We start from the raw sequence: 17211 nt of genomic DNA on the forward strand, positions 1-17211 counted from the left end.
GAGGCAATTCTGTGAAGTGGGTCTATGCCTGCCCTCCACTAAAGTGAGAGCTGTAGGTAAGAAAAAGGACAGAATATATGCTTGGCTAAGTAAGTAGCTGCCTATGTCAGATTCAACATCGCATGTGAGTTGTGCTTTAAATGAGGCCAATTTACGAAAACAGAACGGAAAAATCAGGCCGTAAACATCTGTCATTGCACAGATGTGGGGCCCTGAGCATGCAAAGTCAGTGATTACTGCCACCTGGTAGCGCTGTGCAGGAATGAGTGGACAATGAAGCAGGGGGGGAATGGAGAAAGAAAGTATTTATCTAGGCTTGTCCAGAAAGAGTCCCAGTTCCTGAACCCTCAGGCCTTCACCAGTTTACACCTACTGACTGGTGAGCAAAGAGAGCAGCTATGCTGTGGGGGATGGGCCGCGCATGGTCTGCCCTGGGGAGCAGTGAGGCAGACTTAGCTAATGCCAAGTACGCAAGAGCCAAGTTCTCTGCGGTGGCTGTATGATCCCACATGGCCTCTGAGGTGCCCCTCTTTGCAGGTCCACTTGTTGAGATAGGCATTTCCGCTGGACTCTGGTTGTACTTGGCTTGGGGGTGCTTGCCCCATGCATCCAATAGCAGAGAGAAAGCTGCAGATAGCTTTCAGGCACCCCGGCTGACAAAGCCCTAAACTCCTACAGTAACGAATTCGAGTGTTAGTGGCATAAAAATTAGAGGTAACCAACATCTGGCAGCCTGCACAGGCATAAAGGGGCTGTCTTGGGATGATAGTGGGAAAGACAAAGGGGCTATGGCTAGGAGAGGGCAGATGAGCTGTGCTTCAACATTTTGTCTCTGGCTGGTCTTACAGGAAAACGAAAAATAGTTGTATATAAATTTGTAAAGACAAAAGGCAATGAGCTTACATCTTTCCCCTATTGCCTGACTCCACTCTTTGACAGATGCTTGTTTTTTGCTGTTGATAGAACAAAAGAATGACTTAGTTTAAAATGCATCAGGAGACAAGAAGAACGATTTGTTTGCCCCTAAGTAATTTTCCACAAGGAACAGCAAAGATGACACTTGGTTATTTCATCTCTAACAGACGCAAACTCATCCCCAAAAAGACATCTGGAGGCTGAAACACCAAACTGATATGTTGCATCAATGATCGTGTTCATGGCTATTTCAAAATGAGATGACAAAGAGAAGTTTAAGAACACATTTGGAGAGTAAAATCTATTGCTATCTAAGGCTTTTAGTAAATAAGTAAACACCCAGCCCTGAAATTACGGTTCAGTGTGGGATGAAGGATGGAAAAAGGAAAGGGAAGGAATTCTGTCTGACATGTGCTGCAAAGGTCTGAAACTTGAACCTGAGACACTCAGCTTTCTTTGGAGAGAGAGACTCCCCATTGCTAATGCTGAGACCCATGACCGGAGTTACATTTACCAAAGAAGGTAGGGATTGATTCATTTGTCCAAATGTATTCGTTTCCTGGGCTGCCATAACCAATACCACGTATTAGATGGCTTAAACAACACAAGTGTATTGTCTCACAGTGCCAGAGGCTGGAAGCACTGGTAGAGTTGGTTCCTCCTGAAGGCTGTGAGCTCTCTCTCCAATCTCATCTGTTCCATGCATCTCTGCTGGTTCCTGGTGCTTTGCTGGAAATCTTTGATGTTCCTTGGCTTATGGCAGCAGAACTCCCTGTGTGCATGTCTCTGTGTCCAAATTTCCCCTTTTATGAGAAGTCATATTGGGTTAAAGGCCACCCTCATGACCACATCTTAAACTGATCAACTGCAAAGAAAGACTATTTCCAAATAAGGTCACATTCACAGGTACTGGGCGTTAAGACTTCAATGTTTTTTTGCAAGAGAACATGACTCAATCTGTAACACCATGTAATCTTGGGCAAAGAGTTACTTCTCTTTTCCATCATGTCACTATAGCTGAGGCTATATAAAAGTAAACTTGATGATATCACTTTTGTTCCTTGGGAAATTACTAACATCAAAAAACACATCCCCTCTCATTTTCTGGATATTTGCAAGCTACCGCCTTTTTCCATATAAAGTTCACATCATATTGCTCCAATCTAGGATTCTGTGCTAGAAATTTCCAATAGTTTCTTTACCTCCTCACCTTGGACCTACTCCAGAGAGTCAAGACCTTGAATTTGGAACATACTCCTAAAAGTGTACTATTTCCATAGTTTGATACCTTCCTGAATTTCATTCTAAAATTGGAACGTTTAGATAGTCAATTCAATTCAACCAAGCTTTACTGAGAAATTTATCTGTATCAGGAATTGTGCTAGGGATTTAAATACAAACTCCCTGATTTACCACCTGAGTACTACTGAAAGGAGAGTCAGATGGCTGGTCCTTCCTGACCTAATAACATTCTCAGCCCTCATGAGGGGAAAGAGTGAAGGGTAATATGGAGAGCTCTGCTTTTAAGCAGGTTGCTCTATTCTTAGGGAAGCAATGAAATAAATTAGGTGACTTTATTTTGGGGACTCAGATATTCTATGAGCCCAACCCCAATTCCACATGACTGTTCTTTTCCTGTTCTGCTACTTCAGGTCTGCTCGCGGGGGTTTTCAAACGTGGAATGGAACTGCCTTCCCTTTACCTCATCCTCTTCATTTCCTACTCTCCTCTCTTCCGAAAATAAGTGAGTAAATGACAGAACAATACTTAAAGTCATTTCCTATGAGGAAAGAAAAGCCAAGAGTTCATGGGCCAAGTGAGTGTGGAGGGGTGGTTTGGATTTTTTTTATAATAACCTCCTAGAAAACAGCACTGATGGACTCTGTTGAACACTAATAAGGCACCTATCAGTATTCTCTTTTCAAAGCCAAATAATCTCAATTTCTTTAACCTTTTATCCCTGGTCTTATTTTCTAACCTTCTGATTATTTGTGTTGCTCTCCTGTATTCATTCTGAGCTCTTTTAAATTTTAGAGTCAAAACTGGATGCGATAATCAAATAAGCACTGAGGTCATGTGAAGGATGCCGCAAAGAGTAAAAGCACTGCTGTAGCCTAAGACACATGGGGCACCTGGGTGGCTCAGTCGGTTAAGCATCTGGCTTCGGCTCAGGTCATGATCTCATGGTTTGTGGGTTCGAGCCCCATGTCAGGCTCTATGCTGACAGCTAGCTCAGAGCCTAGAGCCTGCTTCACATTCTGTATCTCCTTCTCTCTCTGACCCTCCCCTACTCACACTGTTTCTCTCTCTCAAAAATAAATTTAAAAAAAAAATCTTTAAAAAAAAGAGACACATGTGGGCAGGGGCAGGGAGGGGATGTGGAGTAAACACAGCATAGGATCATAAAATGCTTGAAATATGAAATGTGTGCTATAAATGCCAAACAGCACTGGCGCTAATTGGAAAGGCATCCCCTTGGACGCATCGGTCTATGATATAAGGCACAGGAAACATTGGGGCTGACAATTTCTCTGTTAGGAACAGCCTTGTGTCAACAGGGTTTGGGCTGCTTACCAGGAGGATGTCGGCGGCATGACAGGTTAGCTCACAGGCCTTTACTTACAACATAATCACATTTACTCTGTGACAGCAATTTGGCCATTGGGTTCACGGGGAGATTTGTCGGTCTTGTCGGGAGTTCTCCAACAAGCCACTTGGAAATGTGTGGTAGTAATGACATGTCATTGCTGACGCTGTCCTGCTGCGAACTCCTTCGTCCCTGAGATACTATCACAGCATTAGATTATATTCAATTTCACAAAAGTTCTATGCAGCCTTCTATGTGCTACTTATGAGGAACCTCACTGCTCCCGGGCTCAGCTTTCCTTGAGCACCCATTTTCCCTTTAGAGTCAAGGGGATAAACCATGTGTGCTCCTCATTGCCTACTGTCTTTATTCATCCTGGTGTCTTTTCTTCTTCATCTGTCTCCCGAGGTAGCTAGTCTTATTCTCATTTCCTTTCATTCTCTATACAAAATACTTCATGGTAAGAACGTCACTTCTGAGAGCCATTTGAGGCAAGATGGCGGACCAGAGGGTATTAGGATAAGTGAAATAAATCAGAGGGAGACAAATAACATGTGATTTCACTTATATATGGAATCTAAAAAACAAAACATATGACTAAACAAACAAACAAAAAACAGAAACAGACCCATCGACACAGAGAACAAACTGATGGTTCCCAGAGGGGAGGAGTAGGCGTGGGGAACAAAATGGGTGAAGGGGAATGGGAGATACAGGCTTCCAGTTATGGAATGAATAAGTCACAGGGATGAAAGGTACAACATAGGGAATATATGTGATCAATGGAATTGTGATAACACAGAATGGTGACAAGTGGTGGCTACACTTGTGGTGAGCACAGCCTAACGGATAGATTTGTCAAATTACTATGTTGTATACCTGAAACTTATGTAACATTGTAGGTCAACTATAATTTTAAAAAAAGAATATAATCTCCCAGACTACCTTTTATTTATGTTACCCCTAACTTATTCTTCATATTTGTCCTTCTCCCCACTCTCTACCCAACCCTCATTTTACACACACACACACACACACACACACACACACATACACACACACTCACACAGACACCCCTCCCCTCTTCATACAAACATTTAGTTCCTGATATAAGTCACATGTAAGCAAATCTACCTTGTTTTTACCTCCCATTGCAATCCATTCAAATCTCATCCCGTAAGCATCCAGGATTTATTTTGTCACTATAATCTAGAACAGAGAATAGATTATCCAAGCACACGCACCCTCCCGTTTTCAGGCTTTCAAATTCACAGGCCTCAGTGAATGAGAGGAGATGTAATCTCGGGTAATAACAAAATTTCATGGAAATCCCCAAGCATTACAGGGAGTATCCGCTCAAAACAATCAAGTACAACAACAAATACAGGATTTACTGGGAGAACAAAGGTTATGGGAGAGTCTGCACTTATTTTGCATGATACAAACAATTCTATTGACTCTAAGTTTTCATTCCAAGACCTTCCTATATCATTTGGCATTTGATGAAGATGAAATGTAACAGGGTCACATGTCATGTCATTTATGATAACTTAGCAATGCAGTTGGTTGGGAAATAAGACCAGGCATATGAGACTCACAGATTTCTTTGCTGTAAATTCCCAGCACCTTTTTTAATGCACCTTTACTGAGAAAATAGCTCCAATAACATTACATAGTGTGGTTCATGAATGCTATTAACCATCTCTATTGCATGTTACAAATTTAAAAGGTTTTTAACTTTACAGACAATCCATAGGTTTATGAATTGAAAGCCACTGAAATAAATCATCCTAAGTAATGAAAAGGGAAAAGGAGGCCTGATATAATTTCTATTTGTCAAGGTATAATGATGTCACTATCCATTTATCCTCTGCACTTAAATGTTGAAGCTATTCAACAAATCTCTCCTCAGCCAAATACATCTGGTGCCTTAATGGAGGCCATGGCACAGGTTTCTGATTAGTTCACATATCACTCACCAATTAGAACAGAAGGTAAAACTTATTTTTTCCTATCATGAGCAATTCATTAGAACAATAACCTTTAATGTAATGAATAATAGCAGGACCTTAAAATTAAAAAAAAAAAAGCATGTTATCACTTTAAGATTATCTCTGAATAGTTTGTAGATTAAACAGATTTACTTATGAAGATGCTATTTTTTTTATCCCAATCACTGTTTCGATTTGTTTTTTTTTCTTAACCAATGATTTATTTAAGCATTGGAGGACAGAATGTGGGGTAAAAGGCTACTGGTCAAGTTTTACTTAAAGATAACGTATACATAGTTAGGGGCCACCATGAACTACTGGGGAGGTTGTTCACTGCCCAAGGGAGTCAAGTTGAGACCCAATATGGGTTGACATACAGCCTTTGATTCAATAAACAGACTTCATGGCTTGGCATTGGCTGCATTTGCTGAGGAAATGGAGCACATGGACATGATGTCATACAGATTAGTGCAGCCTTTATACTTAAGGAATACTAGATACAGCATGATCTTAGGAAAAACTTTGTTAATTCTGCCTTTTTGGCTGCTCACATGCTGGAAAGTACCAGGCAGCACTAACTCTTCACCTAGGACTCAGTGCTGATAGAGTATGAATTAAACATGTCAAAGAGCTCACTGAAATTCTGGTAGGTGGTAGAGAATATCACCTCTCAGCACTGTCCTAGGAGATCCATCCATTCCAGGTAAAAAGCAAATAATGTTGGGGTGCCTGGGTGACTCGGTGAAGTGTCCGACTTCAGCTCAGGTCATGATCTCGCAGTTTGTGGGTTCAAGCCCACATCAGGCTCTGTGCTGACAGCTCATTGCCTGGAGCTTGTCTTCAGATTCTGTGTCTCCCTCTCTCTCTGCCCCTCCCCTGCTCATGGTCTGTCTCTCTGTCTTTCAAAAATAAATAAACATTAAAAAATTTTTTCTTAATAATAATGTTTTTGAGAAGTTCTTGGGGGGTAAAACTGGAATCTAGGAACATGAATCTTCAGAGAAAGGGGGACGTGACTCCAAATACTGTAAGGGAAAAGTGGGGGATGGGAAGCTGTAAGAGGGAGAAGGAGATGCACCAAAAGGGAAAAGTTTAGAAAAGAGAAAAAGGAACAGCATGGTCAAGTCTTCCTATTGTGCCACGTGACCCCCCCTGTAAACACCTCCCAATCATCAGTGATATCTAGAAGAATCACCAGATACTTGGTACAAGTTGGGTTGCTTGCCATAAAATAAAATAAAATAAAATAAAATAAAATAAAATAAAAATTAAGCAATTCAATTCAGCTTCCAGGTCAAAACAGACCCATCTAGTGAAGCTGCAGATATCAGAAAATCCCCATGGCTGTGCCTCTGATTTTCTCCCACCCATGAAATCTGGGTCCCAAAGACAATCTGTCTTAGAACAGGGGGAAGCCGCCATTCTAACATCCACGTTACACTCTCTTTTCCTGGGTGACAGAGAAAGACATCTGTAACCTAACTATAAGCGCCGAGTGCTCTACATACACCATCTCATTTAATCTCCGGAGCAGTTCTCCTGGCAGATGGAATTATTCATCCCATTTTGCAGCTAAAGAAATGAAGGCTTTGACATTGGTATATCATCAGCCCAGAGCTGGCCCTACTCATGTGGAATGGAGCTGGAACTGGTATCCAGTACTTTCTGAATCCAGAGGGAGGCTCTATTCTTTTTTTTTTTTTTCTGAAGATGATGATAAAATCCAAATAACATAAAATACATGATTTTGAACATTTTAAAGTATACAGTTCAGTAGCATTTCCAGTTGTAGCAATAGTACAGTCACAGGGTCCTACAACCATCACCACTATCTAGCTCGAGAACATGGTCACTGACCCCCAGAAAGAAACCCTGTATCCTTTAAGCAACCGTCCCCACCGCCAACTCTGCCTTCCCCCCCAGCCCCTGGCAACAGTCAATCTGCTTCTGTCTTTCTGGCTTTGCAGAGGCCTTTTTCTTCTCCACAGGGTGATACTGCACCCAGCACCCTCTGGCAAAATGCAGAGGAGGCCTTAGGGTGCTCACAGCTGCCCTGAACGGGACCACAGGGATTAAGATCCAGAGCTGCACAAGGAAAGCAGTGTGACAGGCTGTGGAAGTAAGAGGCTCTCCTGGCAGCTCTGCCTGTAAAACTACATTTTCAGAGCCTGGGTCTCCAAACAAGATGTGAGTTAACTGAAAAATGTGAAGGAGAGGATCCTGGGTGGCTCAGTTGGTTAAGCATCTGACTTTAGCTGAGATCTCATGGTTCGTGAGTTCGAGCTCCACATCAGGCTCGTTGTTAGCACAGAACCTGCTTTAGATCCTCTGTGCCCCTTTCTCTGCCCCTCCCCTGCCCATGTTCTTTCTCTCCCTCCCTCCCTTTCTCTCTCTCTCTCTCAAAAATAAATAAGCATTAAAAAATGTGAAAAAAGTAGAACGTTGAAAACTTAAGTTATGGAAAAGGATGAAGAGATCCCAAGGGATCCACTTTGACAAACTGGTGACCATGAACTGAATGCAAACACATATAGAAAGGCTTTGGAGGAAAGAGATTCCCTCTAGGCCATGGGAAATGATTCACGAAAGTGAGCACTTTCAACAAACAAACACAATTTTTTTTAAATGTTCAAAACATCATTTTGTCTTCCATACTGTTTGGCTGCCTTAAAAACCAGAATTTACTGCACTTCTGACTGCAGGAGGTGTGAACTCTGCTCATACTGGGGAAGCAGGGAGCAAAAGCACCAGGTACTCACTGGTCAACTAGCAGCACAAAACGAGAAGGAGGTGGGGCCAGCCTAGGCAAACTAGAGATTTAGTACCGGTGTTCAGCTTCTCTGGGAGAATACAACTCTTTCATTCCCACACCACAGAAAAAAATCTCGGGTCTCACTTTTATTTGATTTTTGTCTGTGGCTACCTATATCCAGGTGCTAAGAATCAGCCTAAGCCAGCAATTTTCCTCTAAGAGTCAGAGAAAGGGTTACTATGTCCAAGGGGATGTAGAAGTTGGGGGAAAAGAAAAGGAGGCAGCTTCTTTTCTGTTGTAATTTAGTAGGACTCAGTTCTTGCCCCTGCATAGGACGAGTGGACTGGGTGCCCTCCTTGCAGTCCGTTCCTGCTGTGGAAGCCACCACCTGGCACTCTGGCACTTCCTAGCAGGAAAACCAGGATGCCACTGACAAGCCTCCTCCCCTAGTATCCTGGGAAGTGTGTTTGGTGACCTGAGCCTTTCTCACGGTGAACGTGCTTTCACTTTCCGCCGTTGCTCCCCTAGCTCTCATACACACTTGCTTCAAGGTGCTGTGCTCCTCCCTTCTTTCAGGAGTCCGCCTGTAGCTGAATCCAGGACCCAGGAATTTTTCCCTTTTCTGTATTTCTATATCACATTTATAGCCTGTGCCACAACGTCTGGTATTTGAATCTAATTTAGAGCTGTGTTGTCAACCCTTCATTTTAGCTCATATTCATATGGATAATAGCGGTTCATCAGGGGGACCTGCTTTTGAGGTCAGAAGACCTAGGTTCAAGTTCTGCCTCTGTCCATTACTGTCTGACCTTAGATAAATCCTATAACGCCTCTTTGAAAAGGGAATAAGAACACTTGCCCCACTCACTTAGAGTTATAAGCATCCAATGAGATCACATGTGTGAAAGTATATTATAAAATACACATGAACAATATATTGTTTAAACTCTAGCTATTTCCAAGAGTCCAGGTCTTGTCTTCCAATGAAGTGGTGATTTTTCTTACTAATCATCATCAGTTACATTTTAAAAATAAAACAGTATTATCTCCTTCTAAACTACATTTTTAAAAGTAGATATGAGAATCCAGCTTTTATTTCTTTAATTTTTTTAATGTGTATTTTTGAGGAAAAGATGCAGAGACAGTGCAAGCAGGGGAAGGGCAGAGAGAGAAGGAGACACAGAATCCGAAGCAGGCTCCAGGCTCTGAGCTGTCAGCACAGAGCCCAACACAGGGCTTGAACCCATGAATTGTGATTATCTGACCCAAAGTTGGATGCTTCACTGACTGAGCCACCCAGGCACCCCTCTAAACTACTTTTTAAGTGAAATAATTTCCTTTCTCTTCTTACTGCAAACAAAAATTTAAATGACTTGAGCATACCAAATAATTAGTAGGCAATTCTTGTTATGTTTCTGCATCTTATTAACCTTATGGCAAGAACCAAATTCTGTCTTATCTTCAATACTACCTGCAGAAGGAAATGCACCAATATAGAATTTGTGAACTTAGACAGGCACTGTCTAAATTGGGATTGGTGTATCCCAATACATTGGGATGAGTTATGGGTTAAAGCAGGCTCAAGGCTGCCAAATAACTAAGAGTACAAAGAATGTTATGTAAAAGATATTTATACTGCTCAAAAGAACAAATTCTTGGAGTCTTCTGAAAATGACTTTTTGTGTACAATTTATATGCTAATTATAAATCATTTGAATATATTAGATAAAGCAGGTTCCCAAAGGACCTACTGTTTGGTACAATGTGTCCTTGAAAAAAAAAACAAAGAATAAATATTATAAGCGCACAAGTCTTTGTAATGGCCTCAAGAGCCTACGAGGTCTGCCCACAGGCCCTACCATTTTCTTCCTTCTTCTATCGGCTCCAGCCATATTCGCTTCCTTGTTGTTCCTTGACCAGACCCACCTGGGGGCTGTGGCTGTGGCTGTTCCCTCCACTTGGAATGCTCTAATCCAAAACACTCACAAGGCTAACCTTCCCTTCCTTCAAGTCTTTGCCCAGACATTTCCTTCTCCAACAAGCCATACTGACCACATAAGGTGAATGTACAATCCTCCATTTTATATGCTGTTACTCTGCTCTACTGTTTGTCATGGCACTTATCACCTTTTAACATAATAGATGATTACTGTTTTTTGTTTGGTTTTTTTGGTTTTGGTTTTGGTTTGGTTTGGCTTTGCTCTTTTAGGTTGGTCAGCAAGGAAAAGAGAGCAGAACTGAAAAGATCTAAAGACTTCTGGGTGACCTGTGGATTCCCAGAGGTCCAGGCAATCTGGGCATGAGCCCAAAAGGGTCCCAACAATGCGACAGGCATGGGAGGAAATTCCCTCATCATCCCCATTCCAGAGAAGTCCCTCATCACCCCAAAACAGAGGACTGGAGGAAAAAGGAATTGGCCAGCTCTTTTGAAGAGCTGCAGCATTCATGGTAACTATCTTTTGGTTGATTAAGCTTTTCAGGGTTTGCAAACAGGGTGTGTGTGTTTGGTAGAAAGAGGAAATGTGGAGAACAGTGGTGGTAGGTTTAATCTAACTGACATTCCCTTTATAATTCATTCTAAACAGAATTGTATATTCATCAAAATCTATTGGACACTGGTGCCCTTCATGACTAGGCCCAGAAGTGATGCTTTTTAAATCTATAATTCAGAATGCTCATGCCTGATGAGTCTAACTTAGTGACAATTGATCTTTAATTTGATACTTTGCTCTAAAATGTAAATATTACATTGGAGAAAAATGAGGGAGTTAGGTTCCCCTTAGTCCAGTTTGCGTAGGATTCCTTCTTGGCTATTAGGATATGTGTTAACTTCTTATTTTTCTCTAGAACTTTAACTTCCCCAAGTCTCCTAATAAATTTCTTAAACTCAGGATGAAAGGACTGAAGGAAGATAAAAGAGGAAATATCACTTATTTACTTCTCTGGAAGTACTCTCTTCCATCTGTCAGGTTCTCCCATGGGTATAGAGCCATCTCCATAGCTACTTGCCCTCTGCCATACCTCAGAACAGGTGCTTCATAAAGAATAACACACGTAGGGACACCTGGATGGCTCAGTTGGTTAAGTGACTGAGTCTTGATTTCATCTCAGGTCATGATGTCATAGTATGTGGGTTCAAGCTCCACATTGGGCTCCAGGCTGACAGCATGGAACCTGCTTGGGATTCTCTCTCTCTTTTTCTCTCTCTCCCTCTACCACTCATGCTCTTTCTCTCTCTTCTAAAAAAATAATAATAATAATAATACCTAATGGAATCAGGAAAGAACAGTATATATCAGCTTTATTTCTCAAATGAGAATTTAGCCAAGATTCACAGACTTGGCCTCTACTAGTTACTTAACAACTGCCCTCAGGTCAAGAACGATCCTACATTCTTGAAATATGAGACTATTTTCTTTCATAAAACACAGCAAGAGCCATGTTAGTTCCTCATTTCTTGATATTTTCCCATCTCATCCACTCCCAACAAGGTAAGCTTAATCCTGTTACACCTTCTGAAAGCAGACTTTCAAAGAAGAATTGGGTTACTATTGATCACCAGCTGAAGAAATTCTCACTGCACACAATGAGTCCGTAAGCTGCTTCTTAATGCCACTGCTCTGGGTGACATCCTCGGTACCTATGTTCTTGCAAGAGATGGCCACACAGTATAATATAGTGATTGAGGTTTTTATCTTTTCCTCTTAGGCAGGAATTATTTCAACACACTCTCCTTAAAAAGAGGCCATGACAAGCTAAATGACAATCTGTCCCATACTGTTGTGAAGCCCCAGTCACAATGACTAGAGTTTCTTTAAGCACAGACCTCCCTATAGATTAGGACATATATCTTAAGCGCCAATGTTAAAGTTAATGCAAAAGTTCAGAGGTGCAAAATAATTTAAATGTGCCCAAGTAGTAGCAATAACATCTCTAAAATCTCAGCAGTGAATTATGGATATGTGGAATATTAAAAATGCAAAGCTAACTCAATTTGCATTTGCAATGCCCCCTAGCTGTTACTGGGGAGGAGGAAATTGCTTTCTGCTGAATTCAAGGGCATACTACTTAGTGCTGTATTTAAGTCAAGAAGGAAAATCACTCATTTTTATTCTACCACTTAACGTGTGCTTATGTAATCTGTCTGGCACTGGAGTCAGTTGTCTGATATTATTTTCAATCACAGAAAGAGAATATATAATTCAATCATTACACCTTTATTTTCACTTGCTTGGCGATCTCTCGAAGCCTTATCACCACCAGTAAATGCCAGCCTGTCATCAATCAGTGCTCAGCACTGGGACTGCCTCTGACAAACAGTATTAGCCAAGGTATTATTATTTTTACTTTTGAGAAGGGGTATAAGTTGAGGGGAAGGTTACATTTGCCCGGTCAGATAGGAGAGAACGCATTCCTTCACTGGGGACTCCCCTACTTCCACCCATCATTTGCCATCCATTCCTAGGCCATCTCTCTCCCAAGCAGGTAAATTCTGGAAGGTTGGGTAGACATGTAAGTTAGTAGGTAATAGACTGCAAAGCAGGAATCTGCTTTCAACTTCATGTCTTCTCCCACCTTGTTCTCCCTCTTTTCCAACTAATCCTCACTCCACTGCTCCTTTTCATTTTCCCTGCCCACTCAGCTTTGTCTGGTCCATTCTGGGAAGCCACTGGGTAAACCCAGTGGGCATTCCCAACACTGCCCATTGGGCCATGATGATGCCATTGCCTGTCACCACCCTTCTGGCAAAGGGACTCACATAAAGCAGCTCTCCAGGCAGAAGAGGCAGCAGTTGACACTTAAGATGGAAACCTAATTAGAAAAACTGTGTGAAGGGCTGTGGTCTGTTAAAGGGGGAATCATATTCCTCTGATTTACAAAGAATATGGGAGACCCTGGTCACACTGAAAAATGAGAGACTGCTTGGTGAACAAGGTTGGCCATGAATCTGTCTAAGAACACTGCTTGTTATTGGTCTGTTTCTCACTGACCTCTGTGATTGTGTTTGCCAATCACGTTAGTCATAAGTTGCTTTTTTTCCTCTTTTCTCCTTGTTTCCTTGTATTTATCACCTCATCAGGAGCCAATGCTTTCTTTCTCCACTTACCCTGGGTAGATGAGATATGACTGATTGCAGTGGATCTTAGACCCCACTTTACAAGTACTGTGTAGGCTGCACACCCAGGAATTCTGACTCACTAGGTGTGGGAGGAGGGTCTAAGAATCCACATTTTTAATAAGAACCTCTCTCATACCAAGTGGTTCTGTGGATAGTCCCAGACTATTCTTTAAATGGCCTTTTGAAAGACACAGAAAAAAAGGAAGATACTGTTGTGTGGTCTAGTGTAAATGGTCCCCTTCTCCGATCTCTGTCCTTTTCTCTCTCTCTCCCTCTCTCTCCCTTTCTCTCTCTCTCCCTCACACACACACACACACACACACACACACACACACACACACACACACATACACAATTTGTTCCATTTGACAGAAGGTCAGGCTGTATCTTTGTTTCTGCCTTATAAAATCAAGAATCTTTTTGGCAGACTGACATAATAGGCTATAAACATTACCTTTACTTCCACAAAGAGGCAGAAATAACTCCCCAACATCAATGATGAGGCACAGGGATCCCCAGAGGTTAGCACATGAGAAAGTGAATTAGAGGTCAAGATTAGCTTCCCAAAACCAATTCTCCTATTTTTCTAATAAATAAAGCATCTTTAGATTCGGTGGTTTGGGATTTGGTAGTTCTATATAGAGCACTCAGAAAGATGAATAATTGTAATTCAGGGGGTTATTCAAAAGCCACATAATTTCCTTATATATTTATAATACATGTGAGCTAAAACTAGGTGAGACAGACTAATTAAGAGTATCTTAGACAACAGAAAGCCCATTTGGTCCTTGGAATTGCGAGGTTGGTCTCTGGTCAGATGGTATTTTAAAAATCAGAATTCAGGCTATTGCTTTGAAAAAATATATCAGATAGAAATGAGAGCAGACAAATGAGAGATTTATAATCCCCATGGTACACAGTTCATAAGTTGGCTGCCCTTTTATCTCTGGAGCAGCAGAAAAGGAGAAATTCTGAAAACCCCAGAAGAAATAGACAGGATGTCTAAGTTAAGAATGCAAGGGGAAAAGGAGTCCCTATTAAAACAAAATACTGCCCCCTTTGCCCTGCACATATCGTAACTCAGCTGTTCTATTCCATCATAGCTGGGTTTTGCCAGCTGATTTATTAGTTAGTCTGGATTTAGCACTGGAAGGAAGGGCAACTGGAAAGTGGCTCCCCACAGTGTTATTTCATGAATTTTACTTTCCTCTTGAAATTCACACATTGTGATTCCCACTGTTATCACCATCTTGTCCCAGATATAAGCAGCTTCCATTATAATCATGTGAACCAAGTATGGCCAAAAACTCCTTGTCGATGACTTTAGCACAGTTGAAACCAAATCAAAGCTGTCCTTCCCTTACTACAAATTTATGAAATAATAAGGGACCATATTAGTCCCAAACTACAGACCCCTTTGAGCATGTCCTCTCAGCTCTTCTAGGTCAAATGAGCCTGTTCCAAAGCTGTGGCTAGACACAATGAACAATCTAATTCCGCCGATGAGAAATTACCTTCTCCTTACAGGAAAGACTTTGTCCCCGTGTGTCTAACAACTACCAATACTATCACAATACAACATCATGACACTCATACAACAGGAATTATATACATAGGGTAACAGGACAGTCATTCCATCTCAAAGGAAAAGAAAGGTTTAGATTCGTGATATGTGTTGGGAGGATAAATCAGAATATTGCTAAAGGTCGGGCAGCACAACATGGAAGCTGGCCCAAGGGGCAATTGTTACAACATAGATAACACTGGGTTAACGCTACAGAAAAATGAAAAGGGAAAAATCAAACTGTTTAAACATTAAGCATTTGTTTAAATATTAAAGTAAAGTTAGCCTGACAGCAAAATCGATATTAAATCAGGCCTGGAAACTGTTTTACGACCTCAAACCCTGGGCTTCTTAACTGCCAGGGTCATAAATGATGTCACTTTTCAGCATGATCGTGGCTGCTAGCAGGCAGGTCAGAAATGCCAGCTTTAATTTTAAAATGTTCATTTGTGATGTAATTTAGAGTTTACTCCCAGGGACAAATGTCACTCTCTGGGCATGAGCCCCTCAAAGTGCTGTTGTGAGCAAAATGCATTCCGTCTTGATTCCCGTCCACCCTTAATGCCATGGTCCCCAGAGTGTGAAGTTCTCTTGGGTTTGGACAACATATTTGAGAACAGTAACACACAGGTTGAGATTGTGTTCCCAGTCAGTGAAGGCAGAGGTTTTGAGAAAATGCTTCTGGGGTGGAAGGAAAGGAAGCTGTAGAAAGCTGTGCCTGCCGCAGAATTTTCCATGAGCAGGCTGGGGTTTGAGGCAAGCCGTGTGGACAGAATTGGGGCATCAGCAGAGGGACAGGCTTGAGCTACCAAGTGCACAAGGTGACTTGCTAGCCGTGTGGGAAAGGATTTCCTCTACTCCCAACCTCACCTGCTTTATTCTCAGTCCCACTGAAAACTGTCCTCCCTCTCCCCAAAAAATACCCCCCAACCCCTAGCCACCCTGTCATAAAACCAGAAATATCTACATTATTGACATCTTGAGTTTGAAACACTGAAAGACCTGCTCAAAGGCAAAGATGTTCCAGGAAGAGAAACATAAGGCTTTCCTCGATCTGCCTTGTAGAAGCTGCTGGCTTCCCTTGAGGCAGGATTAGCTTGCATTGAGGTAGCTGTTTCCAGTAAATGGGGGTTCATTTGGTTTCCATTCTTCAGGTATGGATTTGCAAAGAACATAGCATGGATTATGCACTTGCAGTTAGTCTAGTTACACCTTAGAGATGTGTAGTGTAAGAAAGCAATCACCATTAAGGTCCTGGCAGAACAAAACAAAGGAAAACTAGAGCTTAGAGTGTGGGAGTGTGTGTGTGTGTGTGTGTGTGTGTGTGTGTGTGTGTGTGTGTGCAGGAGTGGTGATAATGAGAGAGTATCATTTTGCTAAAGCTTCCCTAACAAAGTGCCACACACTAGGTGGCTCAAACAACAGAAATTTATTGTGTTGCAGTTCTGAAGGCTGGAAGTCCAGGATCAAGCGCCGTGTTCCCTTGGAAGTCTTTAGAGAAGAATCTGTTCCAGGCCTCTCTCCTCATTTCTGGGAGTTCTTTGGTTTATAGCAGCATAACTCTGATCTTCACATGGTGTCTCCCTGTGTCTTTGTCTGAATTTCCCCTTTTTGTAAGAATACTAGTTAAAGCATGTGAGTGACTCATCAGTTGAGCATCTCACTCTTGATTTCGGCTCAGGTCATGATTCCAGGGTCATGGGAATGAGCCTGATGGGGACCCTCACTGAATGTGGTGCCTACTTAAGAGTTTCTCTCTCTCTCTCTCTCTCTCTCTCTCTCTCTCTCTCCTCTGCCCCTGCTCATGCTCACTCAAAAAAAAAAAATTAAAAAAGACACTAGTTATATTGGATTAGGGGCCCACCCTACTCCAGTATGATTTCATCTTAACTATTACAACTGTGAAAATCCTTTCATCAAAAATGGTCACCTTTTGAGGTAGTGGGGGCAGGACTTCAAAATAAGAATTCTGGAGAGATATAACTCAATTCATAATAGAAACAAACAGAGGTAGAAATCAAGGAGGACCCAGATAATGAAAACCACTGAGATGGGCCCTAAGCAAGATGGGAATAAAAGGCTCCCAGTGAACAGGGGGATCAAAGACAAGAACTCACTCGGCAAAGAGCATTGCTTGCAACTGAATTCTATCTGGCCATTCCCAGCTGGTCCTGAGATAGGTGTGAACACTGATTCTTCTAATTGCATTTCTGCTGAAAAATGGAATGGTGTTCATTGTTCTCTTTTAAAAATCAAAGGACCATAAGAAAGAAAACACTGAGG

General features: G+C 41.8%; 1 long non-coding RNA gene across 3 annotated transcripts in view; it reads left to right on the forward strand.

Moving 5' to 3' along the window:
• The window catches only part of LOC115306061, a 67569-nt gene that overhangs the window by 26316 nt on the left and 24042 nt on the right, over positions 1 to 17211 (forward strand). For all 3 annotated transcript variants that reach the window (XR_003915163.1, XR_003915165.1, XR_003915166.1), the window contains 2 exons: positions 1083 to 1437; positions 2568 to 2659. This is a non-coding gene — a long non-coding RNA (uncharacterized LOC115306061). The remainder of the gene's footprint in view (positions 1 to 1082; positions 1438 to 2567; positions 2660 to 17211) is intronic.

The sequence above is a fragment of the Suricata suricatta genome, chromosome 2 (genome assembly GCF_006229205.1).
Source record: "Suricata suricatta isolate VVHF042 chromosome 2, meerkat_22Aug2017_6uvM2_HiC, whole genome shotgun sequence".
In the NCBI taxonomy this organism is placed as follows: domain Eukaryota; kingdom Metazoa; phylum Chordata; class Mammalia; order Carnivora; family Herpestidae; genus Suricata; species Suricata suricatta.